This window comes from Triturus cristatus, chromosome 8, assembly GCF_964204655.1.
Source record: "Triturus cristatus chromosome 8, aTriCri1.1, whole genome shotgun sequence".
NCBI lineage: Eukaryota > Metazoa > Chordata > Amphibia > Caudata > Salamandridae > Triturus > Triturus cristatus.
In genome coordinates this window covers 55,114,319-55,132,794 of record NC_140591.1, presented here as the reverse complement: position 1 = coordinate 55,132,794, position 18,476 = coordinate 55,114,319, and the positions used below count along the sequence as shown (strand labels likewise).

Sequence of the window (18,476 nt, the reverse complement as noted above, 5' to 3'; positions counted from 1 at the left end):
TCAAAACCTTTTATCAAGATAATCGACAATACAATTAATTCAACATATTATTTACTTTCTGTCTTTCTTTCAAACTTGCTTCCACCTCTCTTGTATTCAACTTTGCCTCCTTTATTTCCCAATTCTTCCTTTAATTGAAAGTAAAGCTTTGCCTGCATCAGCCTCCAGTTCCCCTTATACAAAACTGTTAGTAGTCAGATGACCTAGCTTGCCGACCCTCGCCATATAGGTCTGTGTTTCTGAGTATAAGTCCATTCATAGTTTACAAACATCATCTAACTAACTTGCCTCCTAAAAAGGAAATTCACCCATCAGACCAATTTAGCTACTGAATAATACTGGACAATTTAACACATAACTGCACATGCAGATAGAGTGACCAGGTTCTGCATTTATCTTTAACAATTATAAAAAATACAACAGAAAGCCAAAATTGCCAGCTGGATGAAATAGCTCAGTTGGGAGAGCAGTAGACTGAAGATCTAAAGGTCCCTGGTTCAATCCCGGGTTTAGGCACATTTTGAACTTCTGCTTTGCATGCCACAAATGCTATTTGGAGTCAACTCATATTGACGTTGTGTATAATGATCAAAACCTTTTATCAAGCTGATCGATAAGACAACCATTTCAACATATTTTTTACATTCTGTCTTTCTGTCAAACTTGCTTCCACCTCTCTTGTATTCAACTTTACCTGCTTTATTTGCCAATTCTTCCTTTAATTGAAAGTAAAGCTTTGCCTGCATCAGCCTCGAGTTCCCCTTATACAAAACTGTTAGTAGTCAGATGACCTAGTTTGCCTACCCTCGCCATATAGGTCTGTGTCTCTGAGTATAAGTCCATTCATAGTTTACAAACATCTTCTAACTAACTTGGCTCCTAAAAAGGAAATTCACCCATCAGACCAATTTAGCTGCTGAATAATATTGGACAATTTAACACATAACTGCACATGCAGATAGAATGACCAGGGTCTGCATTTATCTTTAACAATTATCAAAAATACAACAGAAAGCCAAAATGGCCAGCTGGATGAAATAGCTCAGTTGGGAGAGTGTTAGATTGAAAATCTAAAAGTCCCTTGTTCAATGCTGGGTTTCGGAAAAGTCTGAGAGGTTTCTTGCTTCTCACGAAATATTTCTTGGTATCAGCTCAAGTTTTTCTTTCTTTATTTATCAAAATATTTGATCCACTGATCGACAACATGATCAATTCAACATAGAATTGTCTTTCTGTCCTCCTTCTAAATTTGCTTCCACCTCTCTTGCATTCAGCTTCGACTACAAATGTTTCCTATTTCATGCTTTTTTGTAAAGTAAACTCTTGTCTGCATCAGCTTCCACTTCTCCTTGAACACAGATGTCAGTATTCAGATGACATAGCTTACCTACTCAGGCCAAATACCTCTGTGTAATATGGTGCTAGTCCATTCAGAGTAAAAAAAAAAGCTACCTAACCTGGATCCGAAAAATGCTATTTACCTATTGCACCCGTTAACTGATGAATGATACAGGACATCTTAAAACATAGCTCTAGCATGAGGTTGAGCATCTATTTTCTTGGGAAGTTTAAAAGAAAGGATGAAGACCCAAACTACCAGCAGGCCGCAATAGCTCAGTTGGGAGAGCGTTAGACTGAAGATCTAAAGGTCCCTGGTTCAATCCCGGGTTTCGGCACAATTTCAACTTCTGCTTTTCATGTCACAAAAGCTGTTTGTGTTGTTGATCAGATTGATAAAAGGTTTGGATAAAGAAGAGCGTTGATTTAACTCCAATCAATTCAACATATTATTTACTTTCTGTCTTCCTTTCAAACTTGCTTCCACCTCTCTTGTATTCAACTATGCCTCATTTATTTGCAACTTCTTGCTTTATTTTAAAGTAAAGCTTTGCCTGCATCAGCCTCCAATTCCCCTTATACAAAACTGTCAGTAGTCAGATGACATAGCTTGTACACCCTGGCCATATAGGTCTGTGTTTCAGAGTATAAGTCAATTCAGAGTTTAGAAAAAAAAATTCTACCTACATTGTCCCCTAAAAAGGATATTCACTCATCAGACCAAGTTACCTGCTGAATGATACTGGACACTTTAACACATAACTATACACGAAAATAGAATGACCAGGTTCTGTATGTATCGTCTACAATTATTAATAATACATCAGGAGGCCACAGGGACTTGTTGGCTGAAATATCTCAGTTGGGAGATCGTTAGACTGAAGAGCTTAAGGTACCTGATTCAATCCTGACTTTCAGCACAGTGCGAGGGGATCCTACATTGTTGCAAAATATTTCTTGAAATCAGCTCTAGTTTTTTTTGTTCTTTATTTCTCAAAATATTTTATCAACTGATCAACAACATGATAACTTCAACAAAAAGTTGTCTTTCTGTCCTCCTTCTAAACTTGCTTCCACCTCTCTTGCCATCAGCTTTGATGACGAATTTATCCCATTTTATACTTTTTTCAAAGTAAACTCTTGTCTGCATCAGCTTTCACTTCTCCTTGAACAAAGTTGTCAGTATTGAGATGACATAGCTTACCTACTCAGGCGACATACGTCTGTGTAATACAGTGCTGGTCCACTCAGAGTTTTAAAAGAAAAACGACCTAACATTTATCCCAAAAACGCTACTCACCCATTTCACCAGTTAGCTGCTGAACAATGCAGGACACATTAAAACACAGCTCTAACCTCAGATTGAAAATCCAGGTTCTGCATCTCTGTTCTGGGATTGTTCAAAAAAAGAGGCTGAATACTATTGCTGCTGGCAGGCCGAAATAGCTCAGTTGGGAGAGTGTTAGACTGAAGATCTAAAGGTCCCTGGTTCGATCCCGGGTTTCGGCACATTTTGAACTTCTGCTTTGCATGCCACAAAGACTATTTTGAGCCAACTCATATTGACATTGTTTATAATGATCAAAACCTTTTATCAAGATAATCGACAATACAATTAATTCAACATATTATTTACTTTCTGTCTTTCTTTCAAACTTGCTTCCACCTCTCTTGTATTCAACTTTGCCTCCTTTATTTCCCAATTCTTCCTTTAATTGAAAGTAAAGCTTTGCCTGCATCAGCCTCCAGTTCCCCTTATACAAAACTGTTAGTAGTCAGATGACCTAGCTTGCCGACCCTCGCCATATAGGTCTGTGTTTCTGAGTATAAGTCCATTCATAGTTTACAAACATCATCTAACTAACTTGGCTCCTAAAAAGGAAATTCACCCATCAGACCAATTTAGCTACTGAATAATACTGGACAATTTAACACATAACTGCACATGCAGATAGAGTGACCAGGTTCTGCATTTATCTTTAACAATTATAAAAAATACAACAGAAAGCCGAAATTGCCAGCTGGATGAAATAGCTCAGTTGGGAGAGCAGTAGACTGAAGATCTAAAGGTCCCTGGTTCAATCCCGGGTTTAGGCACATTTTGAACTTCTGCTTTGCATGCCACAAATGCTATTTGGAGTCAACTCATATTGACGTTGTTTATAATGATCAAAACCTTTTATCAAGCTGATCGATAAGACAACCATTTCAACATATTTTTTACATTCTGTCTTTCTGTCAAACTTGCTTCCACCTCTCTTGTATTCAACTTTACCTGCTTTATTTGCCAATTCTTCCTTTAATTGAAAGTAAAGCTTTGCCTGCATCAGCCTCGAGTTCCCCTTATACAAAACTGTTAGTAGTCAGATGACCTAGTTTGCCTACCCTCGCCATATAGGTCTGTGTGTCTGAGTATAAGTCCATTCATAGTTTACAAACATCTTCTAACTAACTTGGCTCCTAAAAAGGAAATTCACCCATCAGACCAATTTAGCTGCTGAATAATATTGGACAATTTAACACATAACTGCACATGCAGATAGAATGACCAGGGTCTGCATTTATCTTTAACAATTATCAAAAATACAACAGAAAGCCAAAATGGCCAGCTGGATGAAATAGCTCAGTTGGGAGAGTGTTAGATTGAAAATCTAAAAGTCCCTTGTTCAATGCTGGGTTTCGGAAAAGTCTGAGAGGTTTCTTGCTTCTCACAAAATATTTCTTGGTATCAGCTCAAGTTTTTCTTTCTTTATTTATCAAAATATTTGATCAACTGATCGACAACATGATCAATTCAACATAGAATTGTCTTTCTGTCCTCCTTCTAAATTTGCTTCCACCTCTCTTGCATTCAGCTTCGACTACAAATGTTTCCTATTTCATGCTTTTTTGTAAAGTAAACTCTTGTCTGCATCAGCTTCCACTTCTCCTTGAACACAGATTTCAGTATTCAGATGACATAGCTTACATACTCAGGCCAAATACCTCTGTGTAATATGGTGCTAGTCCATTCAGAGTAAAAAAAAAAGCTACCTAACCTGGATCCGAAAAATGCTATTTACCTATTGCACCCGTTAACTGATGAATGATACAGGACATCTTAAAACATAGCTCTAGCATGAGGATGAGCATCTATTTTCTTGGGAAGTTTAAAAGAAAGGATGAAGACCCAAATTACCAGCAGGCTGAAATAGCTCAGTTGGGAGAGCGTTAGAGTGAAGATCTAAAGGTCCCTGGTTCCATCCCGGGTTTCGGCACAATTTCAACTTCTGCTTTTCATGTCACAAAAGCTGTTTGGAGTTAAATCAACGCTCTTCTTTATCAAAACCTTTCATCAATCTGATCAACAACACAATCAATTCAACATATTATTTACTTTCTGTCTTCCTTTCAAACTTGCTTCCACCTCTCTTGTATTCAACTATGCCTCATTTATTTGCAACTTCTTGCTTTATTTTAAAGTAAAGCTTTGCCTGCATCAGCCTCCAATTCCCCTTATACAAAACTGTCAGTAGTCAGATGACATAGCTTGTACACCCTGGCCATATAGGTCTGTGTTTCAGAGTATAAGTCAATTCAGAGTTTAGAAAAAAAAATTCTACCTACCTTGTCCCCTAAAAAGGATATTCACTCATCAGACCAAGTTACCTGCTGAATGATACTGGACACTTTAACACATAACTATAAACGAAAATAGAATGACCAGGTTCTGTATGTATCGTCTACAATTATTAATAATACATCAGGAGGCCACAGGGACTTGTTGGCTGAAATATCTCAGTTGGGAGATTGTTAGACTGAAGAGCTTAAGGTACCTGATTCAATCCTGACTTTCAGCACAGTGCGAGGGGATCCTACATTCTTGCAAAATATTTCTTGAAATCAGCTCTAGTTTTTTTTTTTTATTTCTCAAAATATTTTATCAACTGATCAACAACATGATAACTTCAACAAAAAGTTGTCTTTCTGTCCTCCTTCTAAACTTGCTTCCACCTCTCTTGCCATCAACTTTGATGACAAATTTATCCCATTTTATACTTTTTTCAAAGTAAACTCTTGTCTGCATCAGCTTTCACTTCTCCTTGAACAAAGTTGTCAGTATTGAGATGACATAGCTTACCTACTCAGGCGACATACGTCTGTGTAATACAGTGCTGGTCCACTTAGAGTTTTAAAAGAAAAACGACCTAACATTTATCCCAAAAACGCTACTCACCCTTTCACCAGTTAGCTGCTGAACAATGCAGGACACATTAAAACACAGCTCTAACCTCAGATTGAAAATCCAGGTTCTGCATCTCTGTTCTGGGATTGTTCAAAAAAAGAGGCTGAATACTATAGCTGCTGGCAGGCCGAAATAGCTCAGTTGGGAGAGCGTTAGACTGAAGATCTAAAGGTCCCTGGTTCGATCCTGGGTTTCGGCACATTTTGAACTTCTGCTTTGCATGCCACAAAGACTATTTTGAGTCAACTCATATTGACTTTGTTTATAATGATCAAAACCTTTTATCAAGATAATCGACAATACAATTAATTCAACATATTATTTACTTTCTGTCTTTCTTTCAAACTTGCTTCCACCTCTCTTGTATTCAACTTTGCCTCCTTTATTTCCCAATTCTACCTTTAATTGAAAGTAAAGCTTTGCCTGCATCAGCCTCCAGTTCCCCTTATACAAAACTGTTAGTAGTAAGATGACCTAGCTTGCCGACCCTCGCCATATAGGTCTGTGTTTCTGAGTATAAGTCCATTCATAGTTTACAAACATCATCTAACTAACTTGGCTCCTAAAAAGGAAATTCACCCATCAGACCAATTTAGCTACTGAATAATACTGGACAATTTAACACATAACTACACATGCAGATAGAGTGACCAGGTTCTGCATTTTTCTTTAACAATTATAAAAAATACAACAGAAAGCCAAAATTGCCAGCTGGATGAAATAGCTCAGTTGGTAGAGCAGTAGACTGAAGATCTAAAGGTCCCTGGTTCAATCCCGGGTTTAGGCACATTTTGAACTTCTGCTTTGCATGCCACAAATGCTATTTGGAGTCAACTCATATTGACGTTGTTTATAATGATCAAAACCATTTATCAAGCTGATCGATAAGACAACCATTTCAACATATTTTTTACATTCTGTCTTTCTGTCAAACTTGCTTCCACCTCTCTTGTATTCAACTTTACCTGCTTTATTTGCCAATTCTTCCTTTAATTGAAAGTAAAGCTTTGCCTGCATCAGCCTCGAGTTCCCCTTATACAAAACTGTTAGTAGTCAGATGACCTAGTTTGCCTACCCTCCCCATATAGGTCTGTGTGTCTGAGTATAAGTCCATTCATAGTTTACAAACATCTTCTAACTAACTTGGCTCCTAAAAAGGAAATTCACCCATCAGACCAATTTAGCTGCTGAATAATATTGGACAATTTAACACATAACTGCACATGCAGATAGAATGACCAGGGTCTGCATTTATCTTTAACAATTATCAAAAATACAACAGAAAGCCAAAATGGCCAGCTGGATGAAATAGCTCAGTTGGGAGAGTGTTAGATTGAAAATCTAAAAGTCCCTTGTTCAATGCTGGGTTTCGGAAAAGTCTGAGAGGTTTCTTGCTTCTCACAAAATATTTCTTGGTATCAGCTCAAGTTTTTCTTTCTTTATTTATCAAAATATTTGATCAACTGATCGACAACATGATCAATTCAACATAGAATTGTCTTTCTGTCCTCCTTCTAAATTTGCTTCCACCTCTCTTGCATTCAGCTTCGACTACAAATGTTTCCTATTTCATGCTTTTTTGTAAAGTAAACTCTTGTCTGCATCAGCTTCCACTTCTCCTTGAACACAGATTTCAGTATTCAGATGACATAGCTTACCTACTCAGGCCAAATACCTCTGTGTAATATGGTGCTAGTCCATTCAGAGTAAAAAAAAAGCTACCTAACCTGGATCCGAAAAATGCTATTTACCTATTGCACCTGTTAACTGATGAATGATACAGGACATCTTAAAACATAGCTCTAGCATGAGGATGAGCATCTATTTTCTTGGGAAGTTTAAAAGAAAGGATGAAGACCCAAACTACCAGCAGGCCGAAATAGCTCAGTTGGGAGAGCGTTAGACTGAAGATCTAAAGGTCCCTGGTTCAATCCCGGGTTTCGGCACAATTTCAACTTCTGCTTTTCATGTCACAAAAGCTGTTTGGAGTTAAATCAACGCTCTTCTTTATCAAAACCTTTTATCAATCTGATCAACAACACAATCAATTCAACATATTATTTACTTTCTGTCTTCCTTTCAAATTTGCTTCCACCTCTCTTGTATTCAACTATGCCTCATTTATTTGAAACTTCTTGCTTTATTTTAAAGTAAAGCTTTGCCTGCATCAGCCTCCAATTCCCCTTATACAAAACTGTCAGTAGTCAGATGACATAGCTTGTACACCCTGGCCATATAGGTCTGTGTTTCAGAGTATAAGTCAATTCAGAGTTTAGAAAAAAAAATTCTACCTACATTGTCCCCTAAAAAGGATATTCACTCATCAGACCAAGTTACCTGCTGAATGATACTGGACACTTTAACACATAACTATAAACGAAAATAGAATGACCAGGTTCTGTATGTATCGTCTACAATTATTAATAATACATCAGGAGGCCACAGGGACTTGTTGGCTGAAATATCTCAGTTGGGAGATCGTTAGACTGAAGAGCTTAAGGTACCTGATTCAATCCTGACTTTCAGCACAGTGCGAGGGGATCCTACATTCTTGCAAAATATTTCTTGAAATCAGCTCTAGGTTTTTTTTTCTTTATTTCTCAAAATATTTTATCAACTGATCAACAACATGATAACTTCAACAAAAAGTTGTCTTTCTGTCCTCCTTCTAAACTTGCTTCCACCTCTCTTGCCATCAGCTTTGATGACAAATTTATCCCATTTTATACTTTTTTCAAAGCAAACTCTTGTCTGCATCAGCTTTCACTTCTCCTTGAACAAAGTTGTCAGTATTGAGATGACATAGCTTACCTACTCAGGCGACATACGTCTGTGTAATACAGTGCTGGTCCACTTAGAGTTTTAAAAGAAAAACGACCTAACATTTATCCCAAAAACGCTACTCACCCATTTCACCAGTTAGCTGCTGAACAATGCAGGACACATTAAAACACAGCTCTAACCTCAGATTGAAAATCCAGGTTCTGCATCTCTGTTCTGGGATTGTTCAAAAAAAGAGGCTGAATACTATAGCTGCTGGCAGGCCGAAATAGCTCAGTTGGGAGAGCGTTAGACTGAAGATCTAAAGGTCCCTGGTTCGATCCCGGGTTTCGGCACATTTTGAACTTCTGCTTTGCATGCCACAAAGACTATTTTGAGTCAACTCATATTGACTTTGTTTATAATGATCAAAACCTTTTATCAAGATAATCGACAATACAATTAATTCAACATATTATTTACTTTCTGTCTTTCTTTCAAACTTGCTTCCACCTCTCTTGTATTCAACTTTGCCTCCTTTATTTCCCAATTCTTCCTTTAATTGAAAGTAAAGCTTTGCCTGCATCAGCCTCCAGTTCCCCTTATACAAAACTGTTAGTAGTCAGATGACCTAGCTTGCCGACCCTCGCCATATAGGTCTGTGTTTCTGAGTATAAGTCCATTCATAGTTTACAAACATCATCTAACTAACTTGGCTCCTAAAAAGGAAATTCACCCATCAGACCAATTTAGCTACTGAATAATACTGGACAATTTAACACATAACTGCACATGCAGATAGAGTGACCAGGTTCTGCATTTATCTTTAACAATTATAAAAAATACAACAGAAAGCCAAAGTTGCCAGCTGGATGAAATAGCTCAGTTGGGAGAGCAGTAGACTGAAGATCTAAAGGTCCCTGGTTCAATCCCGGGTTTAGGCACATTTTGAACTTCTGCTTTGCATGCCACAAATGCTATTTGGAGTCAACTCATATTGACGTTGTTTATAATGATCAAAACCTTTTATCAAGCGGATCGATAAGACAACCATTTCAACATATTTTTTACATTCTGTCTTTCTGTCAAACTTGCTTCCACCTCTCTTGTATTCAACTTTACCTGCTTTATTTGCCAATTCTTCCTTTAATTGAAAGTAAAGCTTTGCCTGCATCAGCCTCGAGTTCCCCTTATACAAAACTGTTAGTAGTCAGATGACCTAGTTTGCCTACCCTCGCCATATAGGTCTGTGTGTCTGAGTATAAGTCCATTCATAGTTTACAAACATCTTCTAACTAACTTGGCTCCTAAAAAGGAAATTCACCCATCAGACCAATTTAGCTGCTGAATAATATTGGACAATTTAACACATAACTGCACATGCAGATAGAATGACCAGGGTCTGCATTTATCTTTAACAATTATCAAAAATACAACAGAAAGCCAAAATGGCCAGCTGGATGAAATAGCTGAGTTGGGAGAGTGTTAGATTGAAAATCTAAAAGTCCCTTGTTCAATGCTGGGTTTCGGAAAAGTCTGAGAGGTTTCTTGCTTCTCACAAAATATTTCTTGGTATCAGCTCAAGTTTTTCTTTCTTTATTTATCAAAATATTTGATCAACTGATCGACAACATGATCAATTCAACATAGAATTGTCTTTCTGTCCTCCTTCTAAATTTGCTTCCACCTCTCTTGCATTCAGCTTCGACTACAAATGTTTCCTATTTCATGCTTTTTTGTAAAGTAAACTCTTGTCTGCATCAGCTTCCACTTCTCCTTGAACACAGATTTCAGTATTCAGATGACATAGCTTACCTACTCTGGCCAAATACCTCTGTGTAATGTGGTGCTAGTCCATTCAGAGTAAAAAACAAAAGCTACCTAACCTGGATCCGAAAAATGCTATTTACCTATTGCACCCGTTAACTGATGAATGATACAGGACATCTTAAAACATAGCTCTAGCATGAGGTTGAGCATCTATTTTCTTGGGAAGTTTAAAAGAAAGGATGAAGACCCAAACTACCAGCAGGCCGAAATAGCTCAGTTGGGAGAGCGTTAGACTGAAGATCTAAAGGTCCCTGGTTCAATCCCGGGTTTCGGCACAATTTCAACTTCTGCTTTTCATGTCACAAAAGCTGTTTGTGTTGTTGATCAGATTGATAAAAGGTTTTGATAAAGAAGAGCGTTGATTTAACTCCAATCAATTCAACATATTATTTACTTTCTGTCTTCCTTTCAAACTTGCTTCCACCTCTCTTGTATTCAACTATGCCTCATTTATTTGCAACTTCTTGCTTTATTTTAAAGTAAAGCTTTGCCTGCATCAGCCTCCAATTCCCCTTATACAAAACTGTCAGTAGTCAGATGACATAGCTTGTACACCCTGGCCATATAGGTCTGTGTTTCAGAGTATAAGTCAATTCAGAGTTTAGAAAAAAAAATTCTACCTACATTGTCCCCTAAAAAGGATATTCACTCATCAGACCAAGTTACCTGCTGAATGATACTGGACACTTTAACACATAACTATACACGAAAATAGAATGACCAGGTTCTGTATGTATCGTCTACAATTATTAATAATACATCAGGAGGCCACAGGGACTTGTTGGCTGAAATATCTCAGTTAGGAGATCGTTAGACTGAAGAGCTTAAGGTACCTGATTCAATCCTGACTTTCAGCACAGTGCGAGGGGATCCTACATTGTTGCAAAATATTTCTTGAAATCAGCTCTAGTTTTTTTTTCTTTATTTCTCAAAATATTTTATCAACTGATCAACAACATGATAACTTCAACAAAAAGTTGTCTTTCTGTCCTCCTTCTAAACTTGCTTCCACCTCTCTTGCCATCAGCTTTGATGACGAATTTATCCCATTTTATACTTTTTTCAAAGTAAACTCTTGTCTGCATCAGCTTTCACTTCTCCTTGAACAAAGTTGTCAGTATTGAGATGACATAGCTTACCTACTCAGGCGACATATGTCTGTGTAATACAGTGCTGGTCCACTTAGAGTTTTAAAAGAAAAACGACCTAACATTTATCCCAAAAACGCTACTCACCCATTTCACCAGTTAGCTGCTGAACAATGCAGTACACATTAAAACACAGCTCTAACCTCAGATTGAAAATCCAGGTTCTGCATCTCTGTTCTGGGATTGTTCAAAAAAAGAGGCTGAATGCTATAGCTGCTGGCAGGCCGAAATAGCTCAGTTGGGAGAGCGTTAGACTAAAGATCTAAAGGTCCCTGGTTCGATCCTGGGTTTCGGCACGTTTTGAACTTCTGCTTTGCATGCCACAAAGACTATTTTGAGTCAACTCATATTGACTTTGTTTATAATGATCAAAACATTTTATCAAGATAATCGACAATACAATTAATTCAACATATTATTTACTTTCTGTCTTTCTTTCAAACTTGCTTCCACCTCTCTTGTATTCAACTTTGCCTCCTTTATTTCCCAATTCTTCCTTTAATTGAAAGTAAAGCTTTGCCTGCATCAGCCTCCAGTTCCCCTTATACAAAACTGTTAGTAGTCAGATGACCTAGCTTGCCGACCCTCGCCATATAGGTCTGTGTTTCTGAGTATAAGTCCATTCATAGTTTACAAACATCATCTAACTAACTTGGCTCCTAAAAAGGAAATTCACCCATCAGACCAATTTAGCTACTGAATAATACTGGACAATTTAACACATAACTGCACATGCAGATAGAGTGACCAGGTTCTGCATTTTTCTTTAACAATTATAAAAAATACAACAGAAAGCCAAAATTGCCAGCTGGATGAAATAGCTCAGTTGGGAGAGCAGTAGACTGAAGATCTAAAGGTCCCTGGTTCAATCCCGGGTTTAGGCACATTTTGAACTTCTGCTTTGCATGCCACAAATGCTATTTGGAGTCAACTCATATTGACGTTGTTTATAATGATCAAAACCTTTTATCAAGCTGATCGATAAGACAACCATTTCAACATATTTTTTACATTCTGTCTTTCTGTCAAACTTGCTTCCACCTCTCTTGTATTCAACTTTACCTGCTTTATTTGCCAATTCTTCCTTTAATTGAAAGTAAAGCTTTGCCTACATCAGCCTCGAGTTCCCCTTATACAAAACTGTTAGTAGTCAGATGACCTAGTTTGCCTACCCTCGCCATATAGGTCTGTGTGTCTGAGTATAAGTCCATTCATAGTTTACAAACATCTTCTAACTAACTTGGCTCCTAAAAAGGAAATTCACCCATCAGAGCAATTTAGCTGCTGAATAATATTGGACAATTTAACACATACCTGCACATGCAGATAGAATGACCAGGGTCTGCATTTATCTTTAACAATTATCAAAAATACAACAGAAAGCCAAAATGGCCAGCTGGATGAAATAGCTCAGTTGGGAGAGTGTTAGATTGAAAATCTAAAAGTCCCTTGTTCAATGCTGGGTTTTGGAAAAGTCTGAGAGGTTTCTTGCTTCTCACAAAATATTTCTTGGTATCAGCTCAAGTTTTTCTTTCTTTATTTATCAAAATATTTGATCAACTGATCGACAACATGATCAATTCAACATAGAATTGTCTTTCTGTCCTCCTTCTAAATTTGCTTCCACCTCTCTTGCATTCAGCTTCGACTACAAATGTTTCCTATTTCATGCTTTTTTGTAAAGTAAACTCTTGTCTGCATCAGCTTCCACTTCTCCTTGAACACAGATTTCAGTATTCAGATGACATAGCTTACCTACTCAGGCCAAATACCTCTGTGTAATATGGTGCTAGTCCATTCAGAGTAAAAAAAAAAGCTACCTAACCTGGATCCGAAAAATGCTATTTACCTATTGCACCTGTTAACTGATGAATGATACAGGACATCTTAAAACATAGCTCTAGCATGAGGATGAGCATCTATTTTCTTGGGAAGTTTAAAAGAAAGGATGAAGACCCAAACTACCAGCAGGCCGAAATAGCTCAGTTGGGAGAGCGTTAGACTGAAGATCTAAAGGTCCCTAGTTCAATCCCAGGTTTCGGCACAATTTCAACTTCTGCTTTTCATGTCACAAAAGCTGTTTGGAGTTAAATCAACGCTCTTCTTTATCAAAACCTTTTATCAATCTGATCAACAACACAATCAATTCAACATATTATTTACTTTCTGTCTTCCTTTCAAACTTGCTTCCACCTCTCTTGTATTCAACTATGCCTCATTTATTTGAAACTTCTTGCTTTATTTTAAAGTAAAGCTTTGCCTGCATCAGCCTCCAATTCCCCTTATACAAAACTGTCAGTAGTCAGATGACATAGCTTGTACACCCTGGCCATATAGGTCTGTGTTTCAGAGTATAAGTCAATTCAGAGTTTAGAAAAAAAAATTCTACCTACATTGTCCCCTAAAAAGGATATTCACTCATCAGACCAAGTTACCTGCTGAATGATACTGGACACTTTAACACATAACTATAAACGAAAATAGAATGACCAGGTTCTGTATGTATCGTCTACAATTATTAATAATACATCAGGAGGCCACAGGGACTTGTTGGCTGAAATATCTCAGTTGGGAGATCGTTAGACTGAAGAGCTTAAGGTACCTGATTCAATCCTGACTTTCAGCACAGTGCGAGGGGATCCTACATTCTTGCAAAATATTTCTTGAAATCAGCTCTAGGTTTTTTTTTCTTTATTTCTCAAAATATTTTATCAACTGATCAACAACATGATAACTTCAACAAAAAGTTGTCTTTCTGTCCTCCTTCTAAACTTGCTTCCACCTCTCTTGCCATCAACTTTGATGACGAATTTATCCCATTTTATACTTTTTTCAAAGCAAACTCTTGTCTGCATCAGCTTTCACTTCTCCTTGAACAAAGTTGTCAGTATTGAGATGACATAGCTTACCTACTCAGGCGACATACGTCTGTGTAATACAGTGCTGGTCCACTTAGAGTTTTAAAAGAAAAACGACCTAACATTTATCCCAAAAACGCTACTCACCCATTTCACCAGTTAGCTGCTGAACAATGCAGGACACATTAAAACACAGCTCTAACCTCAGATTGAAAATCCAGGTTCTGCATCTCTGTTCTGGGATTGTTCAAAAAAAGAGGCTGAATACTATAGCTGCTGGCAGGCCGAAATAGCTCAGTTGGGAGAGCGTTAGACTGAAGATCTAAAGGTCCCTGGTTCGATCCCGGGTTTCGGCACATTTTGAACTTCTGCTTTGCATGCCACAAAGACTATTTTGAGTCAACTCATATTGACTTTGTTTATAATGATCAAAACCTTTTATCAAGATAATCGACAATACAATTAATTCAACATATTATTTACTTTCTGTCTTTCTTTCAAACTTGCTTCCACCTCTCTTGTATTCAACTTTGCCTCCTTTATTTCCCAATTCTTCCTTTAATTGAAAGTAAAGCTTTGCCTGCATCAGCCTCCAGTTCCCCTTATACAAAACTGTTAGTAGTCAGATGACCTAGCTTGCCGACCCTCGCCATATAGGTCTGTGTTTCTGAGTATAAGTCCATTCATAGTTTACAAACATCATCTAACTAACTTGGCTCCTAAAAAGGAAATTCACCCATCAGACCAATTTAGCTACTGAATAATACTGGACAATTTAACACATAACTGCACATGCAGATAGAGTGACCAGGTTCTGCATTTATCTTTAACAATTATAAAAAATACAACAGAAAGCCAAAGTTGCCAGCTGGATGAAATAGCTCAGTTGGGAGAGCAGTAGACTGAAGATCTAAAGGTCCCTCGTTCAAACCCGGGTTTAGGCACATTTTGAACTTCTGCTTTGCATGCCACAAATGCTATTTGGAGTCAACTCATATTGACGTTGTTTATAATGATCAAAACCTTTTATCAAGCGGATCGATAAGACAACCATTTCAACATATTTTTTACGTTCTGTCTTTCTGTCAAACTTGCTTCCACCTCTCTTGTATTCAACTTTACCTGCTTTATTTGCCAATTCTTCCTTTAATTGAAAGTAAAGCTTTGCCTGCATCAGCCTCGAGTTCCCCTTATACAAAACTGTTAGTAGTCAGATGACCTAGTTTGCCTACCCTCGCCATATAGGTCTGTGTGTCTGAGTATAAGTCCATTCATAGTTTACAAACATCTTCTAACTAACTTGGCTCCTAAAAAGGAAATTCACCCATCAGACCAATTTAGCTGCTGAATAATATTGGACAATTTAACACATAACTGCACATGCAGATAGAATGACCAGGGTCTGCATTTATCTTTAACAATTATCAAAAATACAACAGAAAGCCAAAATGGCCAGCTGGATGAAATAGCTGAGTTGGGAGAGTGTTAGATTGAAAATCTAAAAGTCCCTTGTTCAATGCTGGGTTTCGGAAAAGTCTGAGAGGTTTCTTGCTTCTCACAAAATATTTCTTGGTATCAGCTCAAGTTTTTCTTTCTTTATTTATCAAAATATTTGATCAACTGATCGACAACATGATCAATTCAACATAGAATTGTCTTTCTGTCCTCCTTCTAAATTTGCTTCCACCTCTCTTGCATTCAGCTTCGACTACAAATGTTTCCTATTTCATGCTTTTTTGTAAAGTAAACTCTTGTCTGCATCAGCTTCCACTTCTCCTTGAACACAGATTTCAGTATTCAGATGACATAGCTTACCTACTCAGGCCAAATACCTCTGTGTAATATGGTGCTAGTCCATTCAGAGTAAAAAACAAAAGCTACCTAACCTGGATCCGAAAAATGCTATTTACCTATTGCACCCGTTAACTGATGAATGATACAGGACATCTTAAAACATAGCTCTAGCATGAGGTTGAGCATCTATTTTCTTGGGAAGTTTAAAAGAAAAGATGAAGACCCAAACTACCAGCAGGCCGAAATAGCTCAGTTGGGAGAGCGTTAGACTGAAGATCTAAAGGTCCCTGGTTCAATCCCGGGTTTCGGCACAATTTCAACTTCTGCTTTTCATGTCACAAAAGCTGTTTGGAGTTAAATCAACGATCTTCTTTATCAAAACCTTTTATCAATCTGATCAACAACACAATCAATTCAACATATTATTTACTTTCTGTCTTCCTTTCAAACTTGCTTCCACCTCTCTTGTATTCAACTATGCCTCATTTATTTGAAACTTCTTGCTTTATTTTAAAGTAAAGCTTTGCCTGCATCAGCCTCCAATTCCCCTTATACAAAACTGTCAGTAGTCAGATGACATAGCTTGTACACCCTGGCCATATAGGTCTGTGTTTCAGAGTATAAGTCAATTCAGAGTTTAGAAAAAAAAATTCTACCTACATTGTCCCCTAAAAAGGATATTCACTCATCAGACCAAGTTACCTGCTGAATGATACTGGACACTTTAACACATAACTATACACGAAAATAGAATGACCAGGTTCTGTATGTATCGTCTACAATTATTAATAATACATCAGGAGGCCACAGGGACTTGTTGGCTGAAATATCTCAGTTGGGAGATCGTTAGACTGAAGAGCTTAAGGTACCTGATTCAATCCTGACTTTCAGCACAGTGCGAGGGGATCCTACATTGTTGCAAAATATTTCTTGAAATCAGCTCTAGTTTTTTTTTCTTTATTTCTCAAAATATTTTATCAACTGATCAACAACATGATAACTTCAACAAAAAGTTGTCTTTCTGTCCTCCTTCTAAACTTGCTTCCACCTCTCTTGCCATCAGCTTTGATGACGAATTTATCCCATTTTATACTTTTTTCAAAGTAAACTCTTGTCTGCATCAGCTTTCACTTCTCCTTGAACAAAGTTGTCAGTATTGAGATGACATAGCTTACCTACTCAGGCGACATATGTCTGTGTAATACAGTGCTGGTCCACTTAGAGTTTTAAAAGAAAAACGACCTAACATTTATCCCAAAAACGCTACTCACCCATTTCACCAGTTAGCTGCTGAACAATGCAGTACACATTAAAACACAGCTCTAACCTCAGATTGAAAATCCAGGTTCTGCATCTCTGTTCTGGGATTGTTCAAAAAAAGAGGCTGAATGCTATAGCTGCTGGCAGGCCGAAATAGCTCAGTTGGGAGAGCGTTAGACTAAAGATCTAAAGGTCCCTGGTTCGATCCTGGGTTTCGGCACGTTTTGAACTTCTGCTTTGCATGCCACAAAGACTATTTTGAGTCAACTCATATTGACTTTGTTTATAATGATCAAAACATTTTATCAAGATAATCGACAATACAATTAATTCAACATATTATTTACTTTCTGTCTTTCTTTCAAACTTGCTTCCACCTCTCTTGTATTCAACTTTGCCTCCTTTATTTCCCAATTCTTCCTTTAATTGAAAGTAAAGCTTTGCCTGCATCAGCCTCCAGTTCCCCTTATACAAAACTGTTAGTAGTCAGATGACCTAGCTTGCCGACCCTCGCCATATAGGTCTGTGTTTCTGAGTATAAGTCCATTCATAGTTTACAAACATCATCTAACTAACTTGCCTCCTAAAAAGGAAATTCACCCATCAGACCAATTTAGCTACTGAATAATACTGGACAATTTAACACATAACTGCACATGCAGATAGAGTGGCCAGGTTCTGCATTTTTCTTTAACAATTATAAAAAATACAACAGAAAGCCAAAATTGCCAGCTGGATGAAATAGCTCAGTTGGGAGAGCAGTAGACTGAAGATCTAAAGGTCCCTGGTTCAATCCCGGGTTTAGGCACATTTTGAACTTCTGCTTTGCATGCCACAAATGCTATTTGGAGTCAACTCATATTGACGTTGTTTATAATGATCAAAACCTTTTATCAAGCTGATCGATAAGACAACCATTTCAACATATTTTTTACATTCTGTCTTTCTGTCAAACTTGCTTCCACCTCTCTTGTATTCAACTTTACCTGCTTTATTTGCCAATTCTTCCTTTAATTGAAAGTAAAGCTTTGCCTACATCAGCCTCGAGTTCCCCTTATACAAAACTGTTAGTAGTCAGATGACCTAGTTTGCCTACCCTCGCCATATAGGTCTGTGTGTCTGAGTATAAGTCCATTCATAGTTTACAAACATCTTCTAACTAACTTGGCTCCTAAAAAGGAAATTCACCCATCAGAGCAATTTAGCTGCTGAATAATATTGGACAATTTAACACATACCTGCACATGCAGATAGAATGACCAG

The 18,476-nt window shown here is 37.6% G+C and overlaps 8 non-coding genes across 8 annotated transcripts; all 8 read left to right on the top strand.

Moving 5' to 3' along the window:
• The first annotated feature begins 2,774 nt into the window (after positions 1-2,774).
• Positions 2,775-2,847, top strand: TRNAF-GAA (transfer RNA phenylalanine (anticodon GAA)). The gene has a single exon. It is a non-coding gene; the product is annotated as a tRNA-Phe (tRNA).
• Positions 2,848-7,436: 4,589 nt separating this feature from the next.
• On the top strand, positions 7,437-7,509 carry TRNAF-GAA (transfer RNA phenylalanine (anticodon GAA)). Its single transcript has one exon. It is a non-coding gene; the product is annotated as a tRNA-Phe (tRNA).
• Positions 7,510-8,606: 1,097 nt separating this feature from the next.
• TRNAF-GAA (transfer RNA phenylalanine (anticodon GAA)) lies at positions 8,607-8,679 on the top strand. The gene has a single exon. It is a non-coding gene; the product is annotated as a tRNA-Phe (tRNA).
• A 1,676-nt stretch (positions 8,680-10,355) lies between these two features.
• TRNAF-GAA (transfer RNA phenylalanine (anticodon GAA)) lies at positions 10,356-10,428 on the top strand. The gene has a single exon. It is a non-coding gene; the product is annotated as a tRNA-Phe (tRNA).
• Positions 10,429-11,524: 1,096 nt separating this feature from the next.
• TRNAF-AAA (transfer RNA phenylalanine (anticodon AAA)) lies at positions 11,525-11,597 on the top strand. Its single transcript has one exon. It is a non-coding gene; the product is annotated as a tRNA-Phe (tRNA).
• A 2,845-nt stretch (positions 11,598-14,442) lies between these two features.
• Positions 14,443-14,515, top strand: TRNAF-GAA (transfer RNA phenylalanine (anticodon GAA)). The gene has a single exon. It is a non-coding gene; the product is annotated as a tRNA-Phe (tRNA).
• Positions 14,516-16,191: 1,676 nt separating this feature from the next.
• On the top strand, positions 16,192-16,264 carry TRNAF-GAA (transfer RNA phenylalanine (anticodon GAA)). Its single transcript has one exon. It is a non-coding gene; the product is annotated as a tRNA-Phe (tRNA).
• A 1,096-nt stretch (positions 16,265-17,360) lies between these two features.
• TRNAF-AAA (transfer RNA phenylalanine (anticodon AAA)) lies at positions 17,361-17,433 on the top strand. The gene has a single exon. It is a non-coding gene; the product is annotated as a tRNA-Phe (tRNA).
• The last annotated feature ends 1,043 nt before the right edge of the window (positions 17,434-18,476 follow it).